At 43.9% G+C, this 24,976-nt stretch overlaps 1 protein-coding gene and 1 long non-coding RNA gene across 18 annotated transcripts in view; both read left to right on the forward strand.

The window, feature by feature from the left end:
- LOC147999419 (uncharacterized) overlaps nucleotides 1-13,612 on the forward strand; it is a 28,118-nt gene extending 14,506 nt beyond the window's left edge. The window contains exons 1-2 of one of the 2 annotated variants that reach the window (XR_015643609.1): nucleotides 5,230-5,325; nucleotides 13,236-13,612. This is a non-coding gene — a long non-coding RNA (uncharacterized LOC147999419). Of the gene's footprint in view, nucleotides 1-5,229; nucleotides 5,326-13,235 lie in introns of those variants that run through there. The other variant, XR_015643608.1, reaches the window with a different exon arrangement.
- A 4,220-nt stretch (nucleotides 13,613-17,832) lies between these two features.
- Mmaa (metabolism of cobalamin associated A) overlaps nucleotides 17,833-24,976 on the forward strand; it is a 29,613-nt gene continuing 22,469 nt past the window's right edge. For 7 of the 16 annotated variants that reach the window (XM_087594107.1, XM_087594109.1, XM_087594097.1 and 4 more), the window contains exon 1: nucleotides 17,860-17,895. The gene's annotated coding sequence lies outside the window, so the exon portion shown is untranslated. 16 annotated transcript variants of the gene reach the window in all.

The raw sequence follows: 24,976 nt of genomic DNA on the forward strand, positions 1-24,976 counted from the left end.
CATGTGATTGATTTCTCTGATGAACAGAAAAAGGTAAAAAATGTGGATATCAAATTAGTTAAGACTTATGTCATGGTTTTGTGTTTATTAGAAATTCAGGTAATTGGGGCTGGAGAGATGGCCCAGTGGTTAAGAACACTGGCTGCTCTTCCAAAGGACCCGGGTTCAATCCCCACAACCCACATAGGAGCTTATGACTGTCCGTAACTCCAGTTAGAGCACCCTCACTGAGACAGGCATGCAGGCAAACAGTATCTATGCACATAAAAATGAACAACCCTTTTCTAAAGATTCCAGTAACAACAGTCAGGAATATGACAGAGCTTACACTCTGACATGAAGGCAAGGACGGCACCACTCAACAAATCTGCCTTTCTGAAGGGAGAGAAGGAGGGACAGGGGTGGGGGTGGGGAGGATCAGCATGGTGGTGAAAAGGCTTTGCTCCATTCCTAGCTTCCAAACTGGGAGCCAATGTTTTCTTGTCCCAGTGGGCAGGACTTCTCCTGAGGTGCATTTGCTGCCACTTTCCCTCTGAAAAGCCACCCTAAAGACACAGACCCTGCTGGCGACAGCGCTTTCACATAGCTGTTCTCTGGGGATAAAATCACGGATGGAGGAGCAGCTGTCCATATCTTGCCTTAACGTGAACCCCATCATGGCTCACAAAACCACTGGAATCTACCTGGAAAAGTTCCTCCATGTAGAGCTGGGGCAGAACGCTAGACAATTAGTCACCAAACACTTTTATACATTTCTCTGGTTTTGGGGGTGGTGCACATATGTGAGAGAACCTCAGTTAATCTAAGGTTGATAAGTCCTTTGATAAGAGATCTCACAACTGCTCCCCTGGGCCAGTGTTCTCTTGCACTGACTGGAGAAGTGAAGCCACAAGAGGGAGGAGGCAGGGAGAGGAGTTCAGAAGTGTGGGTTGCCTGGCATCTGTGTCTTTCACTATGCTTTTCGCCTTTCTGCCCGAGGCGATGGAGGTCGCACATCTCTGGTTCTTTCCAGGTGTTCACAAGCACAGTCTTGCACACTGCACTCCGTGCTGTCAGCACTGTCTGTTCACATAGTTGTACATACTGCTGTACACGCAGCAGCCCATTTGGATCATGGAGCTCACATGATCTAATTGGTGTCTTTCCTGAGCATCGCTGGCCACACTGTGACATCTGGACTTGTTGTGGAATGCCTCATATTGAATCATCTTGCTTTAGTTTCTGTGTCCCTCTCCTTTAGATGACAACTTAATCAACTCCCTATTCCAAAGCATTGCTTTGTGATTGTTCTGGAAAAATTCAGCTGGCTTCTCAGAAAGACCTGAGTATTCTGAAACGGAGGAGAGTGTCAGTGGCTTCTTGCTACCTTATAACAAAGTTTCACAAATGCAATAGAAAGCAGCGGTGCACTGCTGGCTCCTCTGATAGGAATCATTTTCTTGTACTCATCAGGAGTTACCCATCGAGGAGCCAGCTGGGTATCCCATCATGCATCTGTGTCCTGCCCACAGTCACAGTCTCTCTATTCACACTGTCCCACCACGGCTTGCAACCTGTCTATTGTTAAGTATCACTTCCATTTCATTTTTCCAAGGCGTTTTTCCTTCTGCCCTTATGAAGCCACCTCTTTACGTGGGCTTTGGGGGGAGGTGGTGGTACAGTGTCAGTAGGTCTAAATTGTGGGGATGTAAACTTTTATTTTCCAAACCCTACTTTTAATATGAGTTCTTAAACACTTTAACCTTCCTTCTGGCCCACCGCCCACCAGAGGCGTGGAAAGGAAAGGATATGGGGGGAGTGGACTTGTTTAGAAATGGTTCTTTAGAATTAGTTCTTTGGAGCAAATTCCATCTGCATTTGTCAGGAAATCAGCAGTTCAGCTCACAGGTCAGCAGTGGCAGCTCGATCCGCTCACAAACACTTCACGGGTTCACCAGCAGTCCAGTTTAGTAGTGTTAGGATAGCAGCAGCAGTGTCAATGACCTAGGAGGGGCAGCCAGGCCTCAGCAGAATTGGCACTGGTCATCAGGAGGGCCTCTCTTGACGAGTTGAAGAACAGCAAAAAACACAAGAAGTGTTGCATTCTCTACAAGCAAGCCTCTCTCTCAGTCTGTTGAGTTCTATTGATACTCCCTCCAAACACCACGTGTCCTCCATGGGTCTTGCCTCACTCCATGTCTTGCCTCAGCACGTAAAAGTCTTAGCAAAACTCTATGTGAGTCTGTATCCACTGCCATCATTCTGCCAATCACCCCGAGTCTGCTGGAGCAACAAGAAGCTGCTAGCACATTGTCAGAAAAATGTTGGTGTGTTTCTCACTATGGAGTCACGACAAATGGAGCTCAACAAGGCATACAAGGTGAACCAATACATGCCTGTCATTAGTGAAGAATGCTTTATCATGTGTCCTTTCATGTGTTTGCCTTTGCAAAACATCCTTTCACCTGTGTCTGCTTCAGGAAAACACTCCTTCACATATTCACCCTGGTAAAACACCATCTGACACAACTGACTTTCTAAAGAACCCTTAAATTTCCACTTCATGACTGTGTTCAGTCCTTCATGTTATTGGTTCCTGATGACCTTGCTATGAATGACACAGCTAACAGTAATGCAGCTCGACATAGAGTTTGGGAAGCACAGAAGCACTGAAGATATTTGCTTCAGATATGTCCCTGACTGTAGAAGCAATGGCTTCTACAAAGTTCTGAATGACAAATGTCTTAATGGCCTTATCCTTGAGCATGCACCAGGCACAGTTCATGCAGTGAATTGTCTGCACATGGCCTTGGCCCTTTTTGGCACAACCATTGTTCCTCCTCCTCCTCCTCCTCCTCCTCTTCCTCTTCCTCCTCCTCCTACCCTTCTTCTTCTTCTTCTTCTTCTTCCTCCTCTTCTTCTTCTTCTTCTTCTTCTTCTTCTTCTTCTTCTTCTTCTTCTTCTTCTTCTTCTTCTTCTTCTTCTTCTTCTTCTTCTTCTTCTTCTTCTTCTTCTTCTTCTTCTTCGTCATCATCTTGGAGCCAAGACCTGAAATCGGCTTGCAAACTTTTAGGTCACTGATTGATTGCTGTGAATTAGCAGTCATAACATACAATGCAAAATGTAAGGTTAGATGTAAAAAGCATTTAAATACATAAAATGTAACAGTCAAGGCAAAGCACGTCATTGGCTCTTAGTCTAGTCAATTATCTTTTGGGAGCATAGCTATTAAGCAGGAAGTACCTTCCCACTACACAGAAGTTGCTCTTCTATAACTAGACCCTGAACTGTTAATAACATTTATAAAGAACATCATAGATGGGCTTGGGAAATGGCTATGTGGGCAAAAGTTCTTGCTTTGCAAGCATTAGATCCCGAGTTCAAATCCCCAGCTCACTGGGGTAGGAGAGGCAAAGACAAGAAGACTCCAAAAGGTTGCTGGCCAGCACAAAACACAGCTTTCCTTTCTTTCATTCAGTAAGAGACTCTGCTTTGAGCTAATAAGATAGATGGTAACAGAGGAAGAAACCTGGCGCACCTGGCATACCTCTCAGTCCCTTGCATGTATGCATACACATGTGTATACCAAAATGTATCATATACGTACAACATACAACACTCCCCATTCCTCCATAAACACACATTGTAGTGGGTTGGTCTGCTGCTGCGTGTATTCATCTGCTAAATTCTGTACCCTGAGATCTGGTTGCTCTATGACAAGCAGATCCTAACTTACAGCAGCTTTTGTTATTTAAAACTCCCCTTACCCCAGGTTATCTGTGATTGGTTAATAAAGATGCCAACAGCCTGTAGCTGGACAGAAGAGAGGTGGGCGGGGCTTCAGTTCGCAGGCTCGGGGTCTGAGAGAGGGACAACGAGGAGGGAGAAGAGAAAGGAGGAAGAAACCTCAATTTCACAAGAATAGGGGACAGGACCAGACCTTGAGGGACAGGACTTGAGAGAAATTCAGGAAGAATGGTTGGTGGATCATGAGCGCATGGCCACGAGGGCCGGCCTGGTGGAATAGCAGCGGCCCAGGCAGAACACAGCAAGTGAGATCTCAGGGTTATTGACAGGGAAGAAGACAGTATAGCACAGAGGCTTATTAAAAGTATAAAGGCTTTATGACTTTTATTTGGGAACTAAATAATCTATTGGGATAGAAACCCCAAAATGATATTTACCACGACGACACACAGAACAGTAATGAGGGAGGAGAAGAGGCTCCGTGGCCAAGACCACTTGCTGTTCCGGAGGACTCATGTTTGGACCCAGCTCCCACGGTGGGAGGCTCACGAGCTCCGGGTAATCGGGCTTCCTCTTCTGGCCTCTTCCAGTACTCAGGCACATGTGGCATACATCCACGGACACACACACACACACACACACACACACACACACACACACACACACACACACCTCAAATCTTTAGAAAAATAACAGAGATATACCCTTACCCATATCACTTGACTGTTTAATCACACGCCTAAATGTTTATATTCCTGAGAACTTTCAGTGGCAATGTAGAATGGGTTGGTGAGCGGCTGCTACAGATGTGTAACTCCAGCCACTGATGTTGTCTTGTTCTTCTCCTAAGGTTTGGCCTTAGTGGTGACTTGCCTGTAGAGTGACTGAACCGGCTGTGCCGCGGGCTTTCTGACCACACCCACTAGTGTCTGTGATTGGGCCTAGCAGGAATCTTTACTGGAGGTCTTACACTGGAGGTATATCCCTGGGGCCAGGAACTGAGTCTGCCCTGGGGTAGTGCATTTATCCCCAGGCAGCAGTTCCAGCGTCCCCATCTCAGAGGCCAGCTAGCATTCCCCAAGAGACAGGTGGCCTCTTCCCAATCAGCTTTTTGTGTCAACTGACAAGAAGGCTACATTCGGAGATAGTTCACCAGTTGTCCCTAGGGAGGAAGAAATGATTTAAGGTACCAGGTAGGAAACTGGGTATTTCAAGTCTTACAATAAACTGCTTTTGAGAAATTGACTCGTATTCTCAAAAGCTGTCAAGATAGATGAGAAAGACCTGGGACAATGGCATGCACAGCTTTTGATCCATTTATCAGTGCACTTGCTTGGGCACCACGAGGCAGGCAGGCTAGCACAGCCAATGGGGTTCTTTTAATTAAATCAACAAGCATTTCTCATTTATTCCACAAGCCGGAATCATGCCTGAGATCAAAGGCGGAACAGTCAGTGCCCCAGTCCTGTCCCCTTTCCTTGTGAAACTGAAAAGAAACCAAACAAGACATTTGTGTTAGATCTAAAGGGTGCGTGCGGGGAATATTTCCCACAGGCCGTTGAATAATAGACACTGGACACCGAGGCTTCTCTTTCCGAGGTCAGCAGAAACACACAAAGAATTGGATAAATACTGAATTATTCTTCAGGGTAACAGCTCAGACTGTTAATGTAATCTTTTAAAAATGTATTACCCTGTTTGAAATTAGAGCCTATCACTAGATATGATTCTTGTTTGTTTGTCTGTCTGTTTGTCTGTTTGTTTGTCTGTCTGTTTTTTGCCCTGGCTGTCCTGGAACTCACCATGTAGACCAGGCTGGCTTGAATTCGTAGAGATCCATCTGCCTCCAAGTGCTGGGATTAAAAGCCTGTGCTATCACCATGAGGCTCTCTTTCCTTTCTGACTGGAACTCAGTAAATGTAAGGTGTATGCTCAGCTCCGCGTTACATAAACGCCTTTGTATAGCCTGCTAGTGTCTCTGTGTCCTGAAGTGTCCTCTTGTCTGCCTTCAAACGTTGTGATTCTCCTTATGTTGGTGAATCTGAGACTCGTATTTCCATTGCTGTTTTGCATTTCAGGAAGTTTCGTTTAGTTCTTACAGCCACGCTGGATTGATTTTTATTTTTTTAGGTTAGGTTTAGCTGTTTGCCCTTCTCCTAGCTCTCATTCACCGGGATTTGTTCCCCCGTTCCCTGCTTGTTTCTATCGGCTGTTTTTGGGTTTCCCTTTGCAAATTATTTCTGAAAATCCCTGAGGCCCCAAGCAGAGATCAAGCAGAGCTTCTTCTACCTGGGGCAGACACTCCACCATTTCCGAAACACCTGTAGAGGGTCTCAGCCCGCCTTAACTTCCCACGCGCTTGAGCTCCAGATACATTTGTAAGGAAACGGTTTCTCCAAGTTGCCCTTTATTTCCCGGTGCTGCTGTATCTGAAACTGAGGCGACTGTGCCCACAGATGCGGGGCATGGCCACACCCGATTCAACCTCATCCTGAGCAAATCACCCTCATGAGCTTGGCTCTGTGGGAAAGTCTCCTTTTGGGTCTTTACCTTGGACCAGCCTTGGGCTCTAATGTCTGTTGTACACCCTCCACAAGGACTAATGTCAGCGTTCCCCTGGGTTAGCAAATGTCCCTAGAATAACAGCGGTTACTGTGCTCTGCCAACATCTCCGGCATCCCTTCTCCCTTATGCTTTGTTCAGAACTCCTTATGGTCTCACTGGGTCCTTATTGCTTTGAAGAGTATGTGTGATATAAGCCTGTCCATCATCCCCCCAACTCCATGGGAACGACAGTCTGAACTGCCACATTATTAAAATGGTAATATCCTTTATAATTAAAAAATACAATTTTTGTCCCCTTTCTCATTCTTCAAACCTCAGCCCTTTGTGGTAGTTTTGGGTATATTAGGTGGCAATTGGTGGTATTGGGTGTATCTGGTGGTAGTCGGTATTATATTAGGCAGTACTGGGGAAGGGTGGTTCCCCCAGGGTACATTGTATTAGCTTTCCTCCAAAGGCACAGCTCTTACGTCTACTCGTGAACTAATGGCTTTTATTTACCATTTCTTATGGTTTCATCGTTGTTGTTCTTAGGCACAGCCTGTTATACACATGAGGCTGCCCATGGGCCCATGGCTGAGTGCTGAAATTACAGAAGTGTTGTCACGTCTGGCCTGGATTCTATGACTTTATATTTACTTTTCTCCAATTTGGTGGGTGGTGGGGAGTTTGTTTCTTTTCTGGTAATTTTTTATTTTTTATTTATTTTTTTATTTTTTTTTTTTCGGAACTGAGGACTGAACCCAGGGCCTTCCGCTTGCTAGGCAAGCGCTCTACCACTGAGCTAAATCCCCAACCCCTCTGGTAATTTTTTAAAGGAAGAAGTTATTTTTCTAATTTTTGAGTTGAATATTTCATTCGATTTCTTTTTTATACAATGGAAACACCTAAATAAACGAGTTGGGTTTTGGTTCAGTTTGCACATTGTTAGTTTTACTGGTTCATACCCTTTGACCCCTGCATTAGCTGCAATTGTACTTTTGATTTTTTTCTGTCCTAAGAAATGGAATAAGCCCCCACCCAATGTTTCCAAATGATTGGTTCCTCTCCTCCCACTTAATTATTTTGTATTAATTTTGATCTTGTTTTATTAGAGAATAGAAATGTGGTCTGTTTGGTACATTTTAAAAAATATTTGCTGTTTTCAATTTAGCATGTATCGTGTGTGGGTGCATGTGTACGCGTGTGTGTGTGTCTTAGCATACATGTAGCTGTTGGAGTCAGTTCTGCTCTTGCACCACGTGAGTGCCAGGCTCTCTAATCTTGGAGGCAAGCACTTCCACACACTGCGCCACTCACTGGCCCCAATTCTGAGCTTTCGGTGCCTGATGTCTGAGCAGTTTTACACGTGCGTATCAAAGAGAAGTAATCATGGTCAAAATATGACAGCCAAGCAGACAGGTCGATATTAAACTTTAAACTCTATTCTGAACTTAATAGAGTTGCCTCATTTATTAGTCAGGTTTTTAACAACAAGGGGCAGAGGTGTCTCAGCACTAAAGACACCAAGCCTGACAGCCCAAGTTTGGTTCCCAGGAACCACCTGGTGCAAGAGAGAACCAACTCCCACACATTGTCACCTGACTTTCACTTGAGAGCCCTCATGGGCATGGACACACACACACACACACACACACACACACACACACACACACCTAGATAAGCATATCTAAATGTAGAGATGTTTCCCATGACATCACTTTAGCATACTTAATATCTTTAGTAACGTGCTCGAGAGAGTAAAGTGTAGTGTTGCAGTAAGATTTTCGCTCCCTCTCAAATGTTTATTTCTTTTCCCCCTTCCAAGGCTGAACACAGCTTACCTGGTTTTCTGTGTCGGACCCCTCCAAGAAGAATCAAGGTGGCTGTCTGTCTGTCATTACTCTCTCTTATGATCTGTCTAAATGGGACTTTGGAAAAGCTCTTGTTATTTCCAGCCACTGACAAAGAAATCATAAAGTGGGTTGAAATAAATGGAAAGGTGTTATGGATTCCGACACAGAACAGACTGGGAGACAGGTGCAGACTAGTGTTCCAGATGGAGGAAGGAAGCAGGGGGCTTAAAAGAGAAAAGGGGGCACGGAGGTGAAGTGACTTATTTGATCGGTTTATACAATGTATACCAGTTTGGGACACGGTAGCTTCACCCGAGGAGACTGCAGTGGTGCTGAGCTTTGCATGGCTGGCTTCAGGAGACTGTGGGGGAGTATGAGAGGGCAGTGAGTCTCCGTCAGCACATCAGGAGAAGCCCAGGACTGCGCGCTGGCCGGTGTAGTTCTCCGAGCACATGCTTCTCACACAGTGTCTACATCTGCAAGTTGATGGCTGAGGGATTTGTCTCAAACAAACTCTCTAGTGCGATTTTGCTTTCTCCTCTCTTGGCCAAACTGGGGCCATTTAAATTTCTCTCTTATTCGTACTCTACTTCCTTTCTTCCTCCTCCCTTAATCATGGTGTTGATAACACTGTTTTAAACTAAAGAACAGATTTAATTCTCACAGAAAACTGGAAGCAGTATCTGTAAGATGGTGAGAGGGATACACATACAAACCCCAAGGGCCCAGGAGCCACTGCTGATACCTTTGCTTGTTTGCCTGTAACATTTTTTCCTATAAATGTTTCAACAAGTGAGCACAAGCTTTTTCTTTGGTGTGTGCATGCACATGCATGCACGCAGATGTGACGCAAGTGTGAGTCTGTAAGGGTGCACGCTCTGAAGGCCAGAGGCTGATGGCCGGTTCTTCTAGCACTCTCTACCTTCATCTTTGAGACAGGATCTCTTCACTCAACAGGGCTCGCCTGCCCGGCTACACTGGCTGAACAGAGAACTCCAGGGATCTACCCGTCTCTGTGCCCTCGGCCCAGGAGTTATAACAGATGCATGTGACTGTGCCTGGCCTTTTAAAAACTATTAGACTTAGCCATTGTAATTTACACGTAGGCGTTTGGCCTGCAGATATGCGTGTGCCTGTGAGTCTAGGTAGTGCCCGCAGAGGTCAGAAGAGGACATCAGATCCTGCGGAACTAGAGTTATGGTTATAAACCACAAAATGGGTGTTGGAAATCAAACCCAGGCATGATGCAAGTGCCTTAACTACTGAGTGATTTCTCCAGTCCCTGCCTGGCTCTTCAGCAGGTTCTGGGGGCTCCAAACTCAGGTCTGCAGGCTGGCACAGTACTGTACTCACGAAGCACACCCACCCCCAGCCAGGAGAATAATTTGATGTTGAGATTTCCCTCTGGTATGCCAGAGACACTTTCCACCATCCAACAAAGGACTCTCAGAGTCACATCTAAATGCATGGATGGTAAACTATCACTTGCTTGTTACTGCTTTAATGCTGGACTATAATTTTCAATGATTTTATGTCACTTATAAAGTGTCATTGAATTTTCTTTTTCTTTCTTTCTTTCTTTTTTTTTTTTTTTTTTTTTGGGAGCTGGGGATCGAACCCAGGGCCTTGCGCTTGCTAGGCAAGCGCTCTACCACTGAGCTAAATCCCCAACCTTGAATTTTCTTTTTAATAATAGCCCGTGGATCTTGAGCTTTGGGGTGATATTTGCACCATCTGACCTGAGTTTCTGACTCAGTAAGTCTAGGGTGGAACCAAGGAATATGCACGTCTGACACCTTGAGGTAGTGTGGATTCTGCTAATCCAAAAAACGATAATTCAGTTATCTTGCCACCTTGTAATGACACAATGTGTAAGGAGTGGCTTCAGGGGTCTCTAAAAGGCACTCATTCTTCCTTTCTCCAAGGTCTGCGCTCTCTTTGATTTTTCAGGAAAAACATAATGTTTTCCTGGTAAGCACAGGAAATGGGCAAGTCTGTGATGGGCTTCTCTGCTGCCCCTGTGCTCCCTGTGGAATCTTACTGCCTGGCACCACAGAACAGTCAGCTGGCCCTGCTTTGTTTTGAAAGCCACCTGCTGTCACTTAACTCACTTCCTTTGCTGTTTTCCTTCCTGCAGAAACTCTTCGACCTCTGTCCCATACACCTCCTGAATACAGCGGGCTCTTGTCTTACCTCTGTGGTTTTAACCCTTTTTACTCCTTTTGGAGTTGTAATCTTTTTATTCCTTACATTTAAAAAAAAAGTTGCCTTAGCCTGTGCTCTTTTGCAGATCCACATTCTTAAGTTATATTTTAAAAACCTTCGTTAAATTCTATCGACATCTTTAGCCCTATTATGGTATCAATAGCAGCACATGGAAGATTTCTCTGGCACCGTCATGTGGGAATTCTGAGTAACATTGGAAAATTTGCCAGTCAGGTGCTAGTATAGTCCGTGAAGTTGCATGATTAGGGGATTAAAATTATTTCTGTCATACTCTAGTAAACCACTGCCCAATGGGGTGTAGTAAACGTCAAGTACAGGGTAACGGAGTCAGCATGAGCCTGCCTTTGTTAACCACCACACACAAGGGGTCGATGCTGATCCTCTGTGACAGAAGCTTCTGTGTGGAATTTGTGGACTCTCGTAGCATCTACTTCATAGGAATCCTGGGAAGAAGAATCAGTACAGGGAGTACAGGGATACCCTGTGGCAGTCCTCAGCTGGGGAGTTATAAACCAGCTGTCGCCTTTGGCTTCCCCTTCGTGGTGAGACCCACAATGGGAAGACTTTCAGAAAAGAAGACATCTCCAGAGAGTGCAGAAAACTGTAGACAACAGTATAACTGTTCTCAGAACTATCAGAAGTTAGCATAGAGTTAAAACAGTGTAAAACAGAAACAGAAAGACCAGCTCGAGCATGTGTTTTTAGAGGGGAAGGAAACGTGGGGAGCTGCTCAGAACACTATTGGTAAGTTTTAGGGCTGAGGAGATGGCCTAGTGGTTAAAAGTTCTGGCTGCTCTTCTAGAGGATCTTGGTTCAATTCCCACTCTCCATGTAGTACATCACAGCTGTCACAAATCTACTTCCATGGGATCTGGCACCCTCTTCTGGCTTCTGTAGGCTCTAACCACACACACACACGCACGCACGCACGCACGCACGCACGCACGCACGCACGCACGCACGCACGCACGCACGCACGCACGCACGCACGCACGCACGCACGCACGCACGCACGCACGCACGCACGCACGCACGCACGCACATACATACAATTTTTTAAAGTGAAGTTTGAAACATAATCTTGCTAAATAAAGCACGACTGACAGTCAGAAAAGCAGCAGAGAGGAAAACCTTCAAACCCTTTCAGACTCATGTTCAAAAAGTACTTTCAAAGTACTTCTTAGCATTAAAAATTATTTATCTTCTTAAAATTCTATTAAAGCAAAGCTTGTACCTTCACAAGTCCTTGGAAGAGGTGCGGTCAGCACAAAAGCTGGATGCTGCAATTTTTTTCTTAATGATGAATTTCAAGTATTTTGTTGGAATAATGGGATGAGAGAGGTTTAGTTGGCACAGGAAATCCTAGGGGCTTCCTCCTTGAAACCTTGCCTGTCTCTAAAACAGAATGAGTCATCTTGTCAACCAGAAGCTTAGTTTGCAAGTGGTAGTTTCCCCAGCGTCAGCATTGTGCAAAGAATTTTTGTTACACCATCAGGTGCATGTAATTGATATTTTGTCTACTTATTAAATTCATCAAAACAAACAGATTTTCTGTTTTGTCAACTAAAGTCATCAGGGGGAAGGGAAGCAAGGAAGAAGAGTTTTGTGACTTTTAAATATGCTGTAATTCTACTTCTGGTACAATATTTAGAGGGAAAATAGCCAGCTTTCAGTGTTTCCAGACTACTGTGGCTCAGGGCAGAACCAGGTTAGTGCAATGGTTTGGAAACTGGTTCTAAGAAGCCCACACTCATTTCCCTTGTGTGTTCTCTGGTGGAGGAGAACCACACCCTGGGTGTCAGTCTGAACTTCTGAGGCCAGCAATCTGGAATGTGGCCATTTCTCTGTTATTTAAATGTTTTCATTTATGCAATTTTGTAGTTTCAGAATACAGCTCTTACCTTTCATGAGAAGCATTTTAAAGTATTTTTTGCTACTGTTTAGAAAAACTCATATTAAAGTTGCTGCTTGCTACATGTTGAAATAATTTCGTACAGTTCATACCTATGACCTGGCACTCACTAACTGTGGCAGAATTAGGAGACTGAACCTTCAGCGTACGGGGCAAGTAGCTGTGAAGGCAGATTGGTCCGCATTGAGCTGTGAATACTCTAACTCTCTTCCTTTCTAATGTTTCTCTCTGGAAGACTGTGAGACCCTGGAACAGAGCTCAACAGCCCCACTTCCTTCAGGCCTACGACAGACCCATCCGTAAGCACGCTGGTGGCTCTGGTCACTCACACACCGCATTACGTAGTAAAGCTCCCCCAACCCCAGTTCTACAGTTATTCTCATGATGGGTTAGAAATACAGATCGGGTTCATTGTTGCTGGGGTGTCTCTGTCTTTCTGTCTCTGTCTCTCACTAAGCACCTGACTGGACTTCAACTGGCCTAGGCAGGCTTTGAGTTTGTGATCCTAACTTAGCCTCCTGAGAAGCTTGAATTACAGGCCTCTACCATCAGGCATTTGATTTATTACTTATGTTGCGTGAAAGTTACATTCTGGAATAACCCCCATTTGGCTGTTGTACTTTTCCTTATTTTGCTTCGACAATCTGCTGGTATTTTGTACAAGGATTCTACGTCTGCATCTCTACATGGTACTTGCTGATGACTTCTAACAGATCGGGTTTTCTAAAGTGATGCTGTCATTGCTCCCTCAGTTTTCCAAGTTTATGCATGACTGACATCACATGGTCTTTAAATGTTTACAGATTTCATCGGTGAACCCATCTGGGCCTAGAGGGTCTTTGTAAATTATTTTTAAACTAATTCAAAGTTTCTCTGTCCTCTTCAGTCAGTTTTGGCTTAGAGTGAATGTGTTCATTGATTCTGTTTTCTGACTTTATTGGTCTAAATTAATTTTTAATATTCTTCTCCTACAGTTTCACTGGCATCTTTCAACCTTAGGACCACTGATATTCGTGGTGGGCGAAGATGAAGACCACGTCTGTGTGCTTGGCACAACCCTAGCTGCTTCTCCAGCTTCGCCTACTCCATGAACAGCACCGCCTCTGATCGCCACAACCAAAGATGGCCCCAGGCATAGCCCTCATGCCCGGGCACTGGGTCAACCAAAGTCTTATGCCTGTAGAGAAGTGGTCAATTCCTCCAGATATGGTTGATTTCTCTCTTTATCCTCATTCCTCTAAGAGTTTCTCTAGGCTGGACACTAACTTGTCCCATGCCCCACAGTCCGCTGGCCTCTCTTAGATGCTTTAGTCTTTTCCTGCTACTTTTTAAAATAAAGGCTTAAAATACATCTTTGTCCATAGAATACTTCAGCTGCATTGCCTGTAGTCCTAGATAAAGCTGGTAGATATTAATGCATTGATGGTTATGGACAGTGTGTTCATCTACGACAGTACCATGGGACTAGAAGTAGCAACACATGTATGTCAATCTTACAGAAAAGCTTAGACAGCAAGCACAATGATGCTAGTCTTAAGAAAAACTGACGGACATTAGAAAAAGAGTCACAGACCAACATCACTCATAAATACAGATGCAAAAGCTCCACACAAAATGCCCGGACAGAGTTGAAAGAAAAAGATAGAATGAGAAAGAACAGTAATTCCAGAATAAATTATGTGATTTAAGTATAATTCCCCAACCAGGCGACGAGCTGATTCACGTTCCCAGGTGGGCAGCTTCCGAATTCTATTCTCCTCCCTGAGAAAGGTCAGCTGGCCACATCCCTCGTGTGAACCAGGCCAGGAGATCAGGAAGTCACTGCCCTGTGTGAGCACTCATCTGCTGCCACCTGCTGGGAGGCAGGAATGAGCTTCCAGCATCCTTAAAAGGTTTCACAAGGATGGCCTTGTATGTACATCTTTGCCTATTCCATAAAAACGAAGCTAAAAATATGTCTGGTATGAACTAGCTGCAGATAGGATGTGGCCTAAATATCAAATGGAGGCTGCATTCTTTTCCATCCATAGAAACTAGATGGCATATTTGCACTTCCCACGAAGTGGTTTGCAAGGCAGTTTCGTAAAATGCTGACCTTCAAAAGTACTGGTCAAGTGTTTACTTAAAGGTAAAGAATGGTAATCATTCGACTTGGGCTAGTGGAGAAATGAAGTGGTTCAGACAAACAGATACGTATGGAAACAGGCACACTAAAGCATGTAGTAATGGTTGTTGGAGGCAGACCAATGACACCTTATGACCATCCTCTGTCATCTGAACCAAGGAGAGGTGTAGCCCTGACTTCGAGTGGAGACTGCTGGGTTGGATTTTGAAATGTTTGGGACTGCTGCTTCTCACTCTGGTTTCTCTTTTTCACCATCTTATAATTCTGCCTCTGGTTCCAATGACTGTTTTAGTACTTTGGGTGCACAGAATTTATTTTCTAGTCACTTAGGTCCAGAGGGGAAATAATTTTGCCCTGGATAGAAACCCAGAGTCTCACCTGTATCTAAATTAGAAACTTTGGACAGTTTAATCCTTTGAGACTGAGGTGAGATTCTGAGTGTTCCTCTGGGAACGAGGACTGAATGGATTTTGCATGAGAACATTATGAATCTTTGGGGGCCAGAGGGTGGAGCGTGATAGGGAAAACTTCCTCCTAACAAAGATTTCCACACTCTCATCACCAGAGCCTGTGAATTTATTTCCTTCTAAAATGCAAAGGGGCTTGGGAGATTTGATTAAGGACCTTGCGATGGTAAGACTATTCTTAGTGGGCCCACTTTTGTCACACCAACCCTAAAAACTAAAGAGCCTTTTACTGATGCTACTGGCTTTGAAAGTGGAAGAAAGGGGCTGTAGACCAAGGCACCTCGGTGGCTTCTAAAAGCTCGAAAGAACAAAGTAATACTCTTCTCTAAGATTCTAGAAAGGAATGAAGTCCACTGACAAGCTGACCTCAGCACAAGGGGATTAATTGCACCCTGACCTACAGAAAACAGCCAATTTCTGTTCTTTTAAACTGCTAAGTTTGTACCAACTTTTATAGCAGTGATAAAAAAAAAAATACGACAACTGCAGTTACTATGTTCACGCAGTGCAGCACGAGATTCCCACGTGATAATTCACTTGAAGGAAGCAAAGGCCTATCTGATTATTCTGCATACCCCGACACTCTGTTGCCTAGATGATCTGATTCACAATTCTTTGTGGCTTACAGCACCTGCTCTGGTTCCCTAGTCTTGAAAGACGTCAGAGATGGGAACAGGTTGTATACAAGTAAGACGCCATGCTATGAAGGGGAATGAGCATGTTATCAGGAGTTCTAGGAACCTAGGAGTATCTGGCAGCTACTCAAATTTGTTTGAAATGAATATTCAAAAAGTCATAACTGACAGATTACAAAGACTCACAAGTCTTCTACCATGGCACACAGCACCTGTCTCCCTCTCTGACATGTGTGAAGACTAGGGAACCAGACCAGGTACTATAAGCCACAGAGAATTGGAAACTATATGCATTACTTTGGCTGAATTCCCAGGCCTTATATGGAGTTAAATGATACTTGTAATAATGAGGTCATTCCTAAACACTTTGCAGAGTTCTTAGACATGGTGCAGCATTTGCTAAGGTCAGATTATAAGAAAACTTATCATGGATTTTGTGTTTCTTATCTGTGAATGTTTAGTTAAATAATTGCCAGAAAGTTACACTGATTTGTAACTTTCAAAAATATTTTCATGTGTCTGCAAGTATGAATGTGTGCCTGGTGTTCTCAGAGGCCAGAGGACTGCAATGATTTTTTGGAACTGGAGTTAAAGACAGTTGTGAACTACCTTGTGGGTCCTGGGAACCCAATCTGGCTCCTTAAAAAACAGCCAATATGTTCTTATGTTAATATGTTACTCTCTGAGCCATAGCTCTGGCTCCAACAACTTTGTTTTTAAATATTTCAAATTTAAAGCGGAAGAGTTAAAAGAGCACTTGCAGCTGCTGTTTAAACTACCTTTTAAAATATAGTATCCTACTTTTACAGTCTTCACATATTTTCCTTCTGGATTACCTGAAATTTGTAGGTCTCGTGACTTCAGACCTACTTGATTATACATGACTAAGAACAAAATGATCCTTCTAAAAGATCATTCCTGAGAAATTTAAGTCGATGTGTTCTTGTGTTAAAATTTGAAAATCTTTACTGCTACCTAAGACTGCCCGGCTGCCTTAAATAGAACCATGCTATTTTTTCCAATACTAACAACTATGAAAACCAAATAAAACCAATTTTGAATTTTTCTGCATGGCTCTTAATGAGATTCAGACTAATCACTTCGAGAGGAGGCTGAACATAGGTGGAGCTCTCACAGCCTCAAGGCAGGTTCCAGTCCTGTGTGTCCTGTCGGCCATGTCCCCTCCTTCCCCCAGGACAGGAGCACTTCTGCTTCATGAACGTCTTTAATTCTTCCCAAAGGAGTGATAAGAACAGTTAGGAATACTTGATTTAAAAAAAAAATGCGGGGTTGGGGATTTAGCTCAGTGGTAGAGTGCTTGCCTAGCAAGCACAAGGCCCTGGGTTCGGTCCCCAGCTCCGAAAAAAAGAAAAAAAAAAAGAAAAAAAAAAAATGCATTAAAGTAAGAGTTTGCAGAATAAACAGCAAGCAAAGGCTAGGGAATCATTTTTTTAGTTAGCAAAGTCCTCATAAACTCCTTCATAAAACTTAACCTGTATCAAGAAAAAAAAAGTATTATGCAGATCGGCATGGATGTTACCTTGATTAAAATATTACAAAAACTTTCCCCTAAAAATCGTGTACGAGTAGGCAACGGCTTAGTCACCTGTTTTATTATGGTTTTTTTTTTTTTTTCTTTTCCTTTTTAAAATTCACTACAGTGTGGCGCGGTGGGGCCCAGCTTTAATCCCAGAATTTGGGTGTCAAAGCCTGGTTTACTTGGGGAGTTCCAGGATCGCCAGAGAGACCTTGTCTCTCCAAGATAATAGTAATAGTAGTAATAATAATAATAATAAATTAGCATTTCGCCCCAGTGCAAAGTAGAACTAAGTCAGATCCTTTCAAGGGAGAGCCTGCCCACGCCAGACGAACCTCCCTGGGCATTGCTGAGGTGGTGAGCAGAGGTCTCTGAATGTGGGGCATGTTAGGAAATACTCTTATGAGTGCATCAGTTTTAAAGTGAAGAATTGTGGGCCCTTGAGCCACTCAAACCCGCCATTGTTCAGACTTGCATTTCGGCTGGGGGTGGAGCGGTTATTCCAACAGGTGGCAACCTGCTTTGCAAAGTTTGTCTAGGTCGTCATCAGTGACCCATCTCAAGCTTCCACGCGCGGAAAGAGAGGGCATGGCACCGCGGTCGCTGGGTCGGGCAGGGCCGAGACAGCCTAAGCCAGGACGCATTCCAGAGAGCAAAAGCCGAGCCCACAGCGGCCTCCACCACCCACTTCCCGCCCAAACAGACCCCCGCTACCCGCGCATGCGCCCGCCGCGAGACAGGCCTTCCTTCAGCGCCTGCGCCTGCGCGGGGGCGTCACGTTACGCCTGCGTGCTGCCGGAGGCGGAAGGGGCGGGCAGGGCGGGAGGAGCGGGCGGAAGGGGCGGTGCTTTACTGCGCGGCCTCGCGAGGGTGAGTGTGGGGCCCGGTGCGCGCGGAGGCCAGGAGTCGGGGCCGGTCCGTCCTCCGCCCCGGGTCAGCCCCGCTGTAGGGGGCGCCCCCTGGAGGCTCGCGGGGGGCAGCCGAGGAGGATGTGGCTGAATTAGGGGCGGGGTGGATGTGGTCGGGCCTGCAGGAAGAACTGGAAGGGACTGCGTGCTTTTTCCTTACATAAGAAAGGCGTCGCAGACACTGCTGTCAGGATCTGTGGGCTGAGTTGTGAGCTCCTCTCGGGCAGCAGGGAAGGAGACGGGGCCAAAGGCTGTTCCATGTTAAGGAGCTCCGCCTATGGAAGGGAGCAGCAGACACCTCAGAGTGGAAGGAATACCCATTTGCAGAGGATTCAAAGCAGGATACAAAATAGGGTTCAGACTAGGAGTCACAAAGGGTTGTCTGGGTTCTAAACACCGTCTCGATAGGGCCTGTAGCGTTCCACAGAAGACATGCCAACTTCAGATGTTTCTCATTTGAAAAAAATGAAAGATAGCCTAAGAGAAGGGTTTCTTACTGCCGCCATAAGAGCTCCTATGTATATATTTTGGAGAACAAAGAGACTATAAAAAGTGGCTAAACTGGGTAGAAAACCAATTTCCAGGAGAAACAAAACGTTTGGAGGTCATCTACAATGTCTAGAGTGTTCTTTGACAAAGTAAATATATTCAGAGAAATAGTATTTTTACTAGGCTGGTTCTTTTAAGGCTTTGTTTCCTATTAGGAGAGACTATAAACATGGAAAGTTACGTAATCATGAGGAACATAAATGGTGCTTACAAAATTTGAGGGTGTCATAAGAATATATTTGGAATGGATAGAACAAGTGAATGGCTGAAATCCGCTCCAGCAGATTGGTGTCATGTGGGAAAAGCAAACTTCTTCCCGTATGTAAGAAAGGTGTTGAACATTGCTCTAAAATCTTTATTGCCACTGGTCTTTTACAGAGATCTGATTTTTCTGCAATATGGAACAAGTATCTGTATTTTTATGTGATCCTCCCATTGGTTTTAATGTGATAGGTGTTCAGTTGAGTTAACATGCACCCTCTGTGTGCCAGGTACAATTTGTTAGTAGTCTGAGCAGATTTATCACCTAAGTTGGTATTCAGAATAATATGATGAAGAAAAGATTCTCCAAAGCCAGGATCATCAGGAGAGGGTTTAAGAGAGGAATTTAAGCAGAAGAAAAATGTTGTAGAAGAGGGAAGATGTGGCCTGTGGGTCAAATCTGGAAGTTGGGAAAGCAGCAGGTTTGGAAAAGAGACTCCTAGGAGTCTGAGAGGAGAGTGTGAGAAGGTTGTGCAGCAGACACAGACTATCGGACTTTTTTCCTAGGGCATCAGGGTCACACAGAAGGCTTAGGACACAAGCAGTTGTGCTCCACTCCCACAGTCTCTGATTCAGAACCCTTGGAGTAGGCCTGAGATTTTCCCTCTCGTCAGGTACTCCTGGTCTGGTTTGGGGAATTGCTGTAATAGGATGTGAAAGAATTTGAACAAAAAAGTTCCAAGGTGGATCTTGCTGAGCAGTCCAAGGGCTCTGGAGAAGGGGTGGAGAAAAGAGCAGTGTTCCTCAATGCTTGGCGCCAGGTCCTGCCTGTGTGCACAGCCATTCACACTTACTGTCTCCCTTGCCTGTGGGCCTGTTTACACTTGCACAGGAAGAACCTGAGATGTAAGATAGCTCAGTTCCTTGTGCAAGTCTCACTAGCACTGCACATTTTGACCAGAACAGAGCAATGAATAACATTTAACGGTGAGAGGCTCCCAGCACAAATTGACCTCACAGTAGAAATTTGGACATGTGACTCTTCTGAAAATAGTGAAAGGTAACCTCAGAGAAGCCCTCCCCAGGCAGTGAATGTGTTCTGTGTTTCTCTCACTTATCAGTGACTGGCTTAACTACTCTGCAAAACCATTTAAAACCATTTGAAAGGGTGAGGAGAAGCTTCCAGCAGGGGTGATGATGATAAGCACATTAGTGGCTTCTGACAGCTTAGCTCCCAAATCAAAGTCAGTTACACACGGGGAATTGTGCTACATCATAGACACTGGTCTACTGTATTGAGTTCGAAATGCCTCTTCTTGTCATGGTAATTACTGAAATTAAGAATATTCACTTGATTAGTTCCAAGACGAATATCCCAAGTCAGACCCTGCTGTTGAGCAAACTCCTAATGCAGAAAAATGGGTATGTATCAGATTTTTAAAAGAAAAATATATATTTAAAAGTATTCTGTTTTCAAAATATCAGTTAGCTGTCAGTGTAATGGAGTTATGGACTAATGTAAAATTATTGCTATATTCTTTGATTCTGTAAACGGTGAGCTATGGATACAGAGCAGCCATGGTCTACAGAAGACTGCCATGTTAAAAGTTAGCCCTCTACATCTTTATGAGGGCTGTCAGAGAGGCAGGAGTAACCAAACTATGAAGAAAGCAACCATTGACTCTGTAGAGGACACACTTGGGCTGATTCTTGAAAGCTGAAGAGGATTCTGGGAGATGGTGAGAAAGAGTACATCCCACATAGAATATGGTGACAACCACTCTAGAAAATTGTGTAGTCATCTCTGGATCTGCATACACACCAGAATGCCGACAGCAGCAAAGGAAAGGTTGAAAAGGGGATAGCGAGAATTCACAGAGGAGTGTGAGATATTTATACACGATATTATGACTGCTTGCCTGGATTGTAAACTTCAGCGCCCTGCATATAGTAGCTTCTGCACGAGTATTTATTGAATTAATGGACATTCATAGAATAAGACATTTGCATCTTTTTAGGTAAGACAAGGTGAGCTTTGAATGTTTGAAGGAGAGTGTATGAGCATGAGATGTCTGACAGTATGGAGGATGAATAGAGCATGTGAGAGAGGTGGCTGTGGTAGACTGTGGCTGCACTAGGAAACCAGAGGAGACAGTGCTGGAGAGTGTTATCTGTAAAAGGGCTACACGATATCAATATCATTCGTGTTACATGAGTGTGTGCATGTGTATTGTAAATATATGTCTTATGGCATATAGAGCTTGAAACCCACTACGTGAGAGAGAAGTGAAGGGTTGAGAAGAAAGAATAAACAAGTCAACTTTGAGGAAATAGATGTGAACTTAAAATTTTATTATTTGTGTAAATTCTCTAAGGGGAAGTATGATTAAGTTTTTTCCTGAAACAAAGCAAATGTTTATTTTGGTTCAGTTTGGAGACTTTGATTCATGACCAACTGTCCCTGTGGGCCCTATGGTGGCACAGTGGTTATGGTGGCGCAGTGTTATGGTGACACAGTGGTTATGATGGCACAGTGTTATGGTGGCACAGTGTTATGGTGGCGCAGTGGTTATGGTGGCACAGTGGTTATGGTGGCACAGTGTTATGGTGGGGTGGGTGGCAGAGGAGCTACCTGCCTCAGGGAGCCAGGAGTGGAGCTAAGAAGGGCTAGGATTCCAATATCCTTTTAGGGTACCCCCATGGCACAGCTTTTGTGAGGACACATTTCCTTAAGTCTCTGCCGCCCCTAATAGTACCAAGGGCTTAGCACCAAGCCTTGGACCTTTAGTACTTTTAAGTTCCAAGCCATAGCAAGAAGTGATGACTTGGGGCTGGGGATTTAGCTCAGTGGTAGAGCGCTTACCTAGGAAGCACAAGGCCCTGGGTTCGGTCCCCAGCTCTGAAAAAAAGAACCAAAAAAAAAAAAAAAAAAAAAAAAAAAGAAGTGATGACTTAGCCTATTGCAGTATTTATGTCTACTTAGGACTTTTCGTTGTATATTAAAACCCTGGCATCCTGGTTTGTTAGGTGTACTTTGTAGTAAGCGACTGAATGTTGTAAATGCTACAGAATTCTATGTTTTAATAGTGCTTAGTTTACAGATTATAAGATGAAGCCTTGCTGTCAAAAATCATGACAATTAACTGAACAGTTTGGTATGATTAATGGCTACATTCTTTGGTGTCTGTCCTTCAGGCAAAGGTGCTTAGTCACACGAGCAGGCGAGAGGCCCTTCTTCCGACTTAGACCATTTAGTCAGTGTAATGGATAGAGTCTGCTAGAGTGTTAATAAAATTACAACCTTATTTTTCTGTCCTGCCTGTGACATGTATATAAAGATAAAGGAAGTCGTTCATTAGGCCAAGTTATGTTCGCTTTTAAGCAATATAGTGTCCTCTTTAAAATCTGTTTGATTAAATAATGGGGTTATGTGGATTTATTGGGTGTGACTTTCCTGCGAAGTGAACATTTTAAAATGTTTAAAATTTAGTCTCTTCTGTACCTAACTCATTGGGAAATCCTGCTGACTTTCTAAATTTGACAAAAGTAAAAAAATAAATAAATAAAAAATAAACAGTGACAGCTGTTTAACTCTCTATGAGATCTCAGCACACACTTCTGTGTTTAAAAAATCCCACCACTAGTGAGGCCAGGGCAATCCATAGTGCTGAGCTTCTTCACTGTACAACAGGGTTCCTTTGTTGTAGGGTTATTGCATGGATTAGTTAGGAAAGTACCCAGAACCTCATACATACTACACATGAAGTGAAGAACCTCGTATACACTGCACATGAAGTGAAGCAGAGCTGTTGATGGCTGCCGTTCATGTAGTCCCAAGAGATGGGGTGCGTGAGGGCAGGGTGAGGGGGTCAGCCCTCAGACAGTCTGGAAGGTGTCAGTAGAATCTGGATAATCCTGTTAGTTTATTGGGGGAAGGTAAAAATGATACCTTTATTCTCTTAGTTCTTGTGTCTCACTTAAAGAACTTTTAGGACCTATATGGGTGTGAAAGAACTGCCTGCAGAACAAACTTAACTTGGTCAGATATTAGCACAGGTTTTCCTGAGAGAGACTGCTATTACTGTTGTAGGCCATGGTATGCATGACGTTCTCAGTGAAGAAAAATACTATCTTAAAATTCTCTTAGGGAACGTCTCTCTTTATGTTAAGGGAAGCTATACTATTTTTATTAGGCAGTTTTTAAACCATTTTGTTTAGAGATTTGCTCGTTTTGTGAATAGACATACTTTCATCTGGAAGAGTTCTTGTTGTGAGTTTGGTTCCTTCCCTTTTTATATATTTCTTCTCTGGAAGTTGGTTAGATGTCGGAGATGTCTCGATGGACAGCAGGCACTTGAAAGAGCAGAGTGTGTTTTGTAAAGTTCTCTGCTCGCACAGGTTTTATTGTCAGTCAAGCTCTTTCCCATAGGCTGAGTTCTATTAATGAGTCTAACGAACAGTTCTGAAAGTTGGCCATGAGCCAGGCCCTGCTCTAGAGCCTGAGGAGGTAAAGACTGCATACAGGAGTGATGTGAGCTGGTTAATAGATTCCAAGACAAAGCCACAAATACTATGTCACAGGTGTGAACAGAAAGTTGTGGGAGCGCTGAGGAGCATGGCTGAGGAGCATGGTAACTGCCTGCGAGGGTCTGAGGGAATGTGTCTCAGAGGGGTGCTGTTTGCCAGTCAAAAAATTCTGGTATTGGCCCATTGAGTAACACACATTTCAGGGCGTGGTTGCACGTCCAATCTGTCTGATTTTGATAAAAATCATAGCTAAAACATTGGCCACCTTTTTCACATTGCATGTAACTCTTTTTACTAATTTCTTTTTTGGAAGATATGCTAATATTATGTCTAATTTGGAAGTTGACATGCACACATATTGAGTGTAACACTGAAGGTTACAATAAATAGTAAAAGACTCATCAAGTTGATTCCTGGGTTAGGAAGAGATCTAAATGAGGAATGAAGGGTCATAGGTTCTGGCAAAGATAATTAAATCATGAGTGGTTATTAGACATTTCTCATTTTAAAAAATATCTAAATTCTAATCTTTAAAAAAGATTTAGTGGAAAAAAGATTTAGTGGTTGCTATAGCAACTGTATTAGTTTACCATTGGTGGTGTTAGTGTATAGCAAATTATCATACACTTAGTTCCATAAGACAACACATTTATATTATTAATAATTAACTGATTTGTGGGGGAGGGCACACATGCCAAATTAGGTATGTGGAGGTCAGAGAGCAAATTAGTGGAGATGGCTCTCTCCATCCACTGTTCCTTAGGTTCTGGGAACCAAAGGCAGGTGACGAGGCTTGCCTGCTAAACGCCTTATCTGCTGACCTATCTGGCTGGCCCAGCTCATTTGTTGTCTTAGAGTTTGGATGGTCATGCCTGACACACATTGACATGGCTAAAATCAAGGTGTCGGTGGTCATTATTCTGCCCTCTTTTCAGTGAATCCTGTTTCTGGTTTTCTCAGCCTCTCCAGTCAGTCAGCCTTCACAGATTTACTTAGTCCATTTACTCCAGCCTTAGAGCCAACAACAGTGGACTGAGCCTCCTGGTGTCTAGGTGTTCTTTTTCTGCCTTGCTCCTCATTTTAAAGGGCCTGCTGATACTCTGGAGTCAGCTCAGATTCAGTAGATGAATCTTTCTATTCACTAGCACCACCAGTTCTATTAGCACAGTTCAGTTCTCCTTTGTAAAGGAATAGAATATGTTGTGAGAGTTGGGGAAGTCAGACATATGAACACCGTCAGAGATACCATTATTATACACTAAAACACTGGGCTGCTTTTTAACAATATGGTCTGCTAAAACCAGCTTAGGAGCGCCATGGTAATCCTAATGTACATGAAGTTTTATTGTGAAAAATGCTCTCACCCTCTTGTATCTCCTATGAGCTTTAAAACACACTTGTATCTCATGGGTTTAAACAACATCTAACATTGGTGATGTCCAAATTCTGCCTCAGCTCTGCTTTCAGCACAGCCTGAGACGGAAGTGCAACCGCCCGCCCAGGTGGGTATCCATGAGCCTTCAAAATTGCATCTGGGGTGGAATGTGGCTTAGTAGATAAAGCATTTGTCATCCAAGTGTGAGGACTAGAGTTCAGATCCTCAGTTCCCACATAAACACCTGTCAGGCATGGTGACAAACATGCATTCTCAGCACTCTAAGGCTGATAGAGGGATCGCCAAAGTGAGTTTGCTGACCTGACTAACCAAATTGGTGAACAAAGTTCAAATTAGAGAACTTACTTCAGTCTAAAGGTGGAGAGCAATC

The sequence above is a fragment of the Rattus norvegicus genome, chromosome 19 (assembly GCF_021556685.1).
Source record: "Rattus norvegicus strain SHRSP/BbbUtx chromosome 19, alternate assembly SHRSP_T2T, whole genome shotgun sequence".
NCBI lineage: Eukaryota > Metazoa > Chordata > Mammalia > Rodentia > Muridae > Rattus > Rattus norvegicus.